This window comes from Triticum aestivum, chromosome 1D (assembly GCF_018294505.1).
Source record: "Triticum aestivum cultivar Chinese Spring chromosome 1D, IWGSC CS RefSeq v2.1, whole genome shotgun sequence".
NCBI classification, from domain to species: Eukaryota; Viridiplantae; Streptophyta; class Magnoliopsida; order Poales; family Poaceae; genus Triticum; species Triticum aestivum.
In genome coordinates, this window is record NC_057796.1 from 66,895,383 (window position 1) to 66,898,008 (window position 2,626).

Genomic DNA, 2,626 nt, shown 5'->3' on the forward strand with positions numbered 1-2,626 from the left:
GTCGAGCCCCATCCGATCTGGATCGGGGAAGGGAGGGGGAGAGTGGGGTGTCGGTGGGGGGTTAGGGTTTGGGGTAGTGGGGGATATGGGCGCGGTTGATGGGCCGGCCTGGTGGCCTGGTGGGCCGAGGCCGTTCGGCCAAGTTGGGCCACGGCCCAGTGGGGGGCTCCTTTTCCCTTTTTTTGTTAGCTTTCTTTTCTTTTTATTTATTTTCTTTTCTGTTTTACATCATTTTAAAATATTTAGGCATTTTCTAAAAATGTGTTTACTTCACCATAATTAACTATGCCTTATTTGGCACCCACCGAACATTTTTGTTTTGACTTTTGAAAACTTTGGGTGTTTACCACTATTTAGAATTTAAATTTTGGAACGGTTTCGAATCATCGTGAGGTTAGCAACAGTAACAGAGGTGATGTGGCATGATTAGCGTGGAATTACTGTAGCATGATTATCCGGGCGTTACAGTCCTGCTTCATCATCAACACCGACCACTGCGCGTCGGATTTCTCCTCCCTCTTTGCGGTGTTGTTCTTGGCGTTGACGATGCACTGCTCGATCCATGATTGCAGCTACTCGGCAGCCGGTGTTGCGTTCCTCGCCGTCTTGGCTCTTTTGTTGCCATCAGGGCGCCCATCCGCCGCCCCCGGAGCGGGCGCGTCCGGCTTGTACGTCTCCTTGGCCTTTGCGAGGGTGAGCCGGACATCCCTCCACTTCTCGCACGGCTCGATCCGAGAAAACACGTGAATGAACTTGAGCTCCTGGTCGCTGCTGTCCTGGCGGTACATGTTGAACATCCAAACCATCTGCGTAGCCGAAGAACAAGCGTCGGTGACATACACGACAAAAGAAGTGAGCTGGCGGCTGGACATACCTGACCCTCGATGTTGGCGCCGCTTTCCAGGCGAGCCGCGATCTCCTTGACAATCCCATGCCATTTGTTGCAGGCTGCCTGGATGATCGCCCAATGGTTCGACATGGCCTTTTCGCTGCGCTTCATGTGATGGTGGCGAAGTAGGGGTCGACCAGCTTGCGCTCATTGAACGCCGATTTGATCTGTCTCCAGTACGTGTCGGCATTCTGGTTCGCGCCGGTGATCGGGTCGATGCTGACAGTCTTCCATGCTTCGGCGAGGTACTCGTCTTCTTTGGACGTCCACTTGACGCGGGGCTCGCCCGGCCTGGCATTGCCCCCCCCGCTTCTTCTCCCTTTCCCCGCCAGCGCCGGCTCCATCTCCTCCTCCTCTTCCTCCTCCACCTCCTCGGCGTCGTCGAGCTCGTCGTCCATGTCGACAGCGGTGTCCATTGTGTCGTCTTGCGTGTGGAACCTGAGGTAGGAGGCGGCGGCGACCGAGCCGCTCGTGATGATCTCGTTCATGCCGGCCTCGGTCGGGTCGGGGTTGCTGAAATGTGGTGCCGGGGCTTGTGAGAAGGGTAGGGTGCCCCGGCGCAGAGGCTGCGTCTACGAGGCTGAGTAAGCCGACGGTGAGTAGTTGTACTGGGTGTGAAGGCCAGCGAACGCGGGCGAGGGAGTGCGCTGGTCGGGGTTCAGACCGGAGGGTGAGGCATGTGGCAGCGCGCCATGTGGGAAGGTGATGTTGGGGTTGAATCCACCATGCGCGTCGCCAGAGTAGCCACGCGAGGGTGCGTATCCCTAGGCCGGTGACGGCGAGCAGTTGGCCGGCGACACGACGCTCTATTGGCTCCAAGTAGCGCTTGCAAGCAGTGGCCGGGCAGATTCATCATCGCCGCGCGAGCACTACAAAAAAAAGACACATCCGTGACATTTTGGGCCGAACAAATTTTTTTCTGTCATACATATGATACTTCTATGACAATAATTGTGACAAAACCCGGTATCATCATAGATGTGGTGGGCTCCTACTTCTATGACAAAAAATCATGACAGAAAATGGGCTTTTCGTCCTGGGCGGGCTGGAGACGCAGCTGCATGACATTCTTTGGGCCGTCCATGACGGAAAAAACCATGGTAGAAGCGAGGGGGAGGAAAATTTCGGGGAGTTCCCGGTTACGGTGGGAAGTCGGGGGCCGAGCGATGCGCGTTTCTCTCGTACATGTACACGCGTGTGTGCGAGGCGTTGGCTCTAACTGAACCCGAGCGAGGCGTTGGGCTCTAACTGAACCTGAGCGATTGCACTGCAGGCTACGCGTTACTAAACCCGAGCGATCGATCGATGACTGTTAACTGAACCCGATCGAGCGATTCCTTCGCTACTGCTGCTATCTGAAGCCGATCGATTGGATGAACAGTGAGCGTTGCCGGGGGGGTTGGATGAACAGTGAGCGGTGGCGTTGCCTCTGGATGAACAGGACCCCGTGGTGTGGAGGGCTGGATGAACAGTAGACGGTGGAGGGGTGCCCGTGGAGGGGTGGTTGAACAGGACCCCGTGGTGTGGAGGGTTGGATGAACAGTAGACGGTGGAGGGGTGCCCGTGGAGGGGTGGTTGAACAATAGCCGGTGGAGTAGCGCGCGGTGGAGGCTGGATGAACAGGAGCCCGTGGAGGCGGGAGGAGGTCGACGGTAGCCCGTGGAGGCTGGAGGAGGTCGACGGTGGAGATGAACAGTATCCCGTGGAGTCCCATTTTGCGGTACGCCACACCCCTCC

At 56.9% G+C, this 2,626-nt stretch overlaps 1 pseudogene; it reads right to left on the minus strand.

Annotated features, from left to right (window-relative positions):
• LOC123157882 (uncharacterized) overlaps nucleotides 1-2,626 on the minus strand; it is a 45,630-nt pseudogene that overhangs the window by 14,527 nt on the left and 28,477 nt on the right.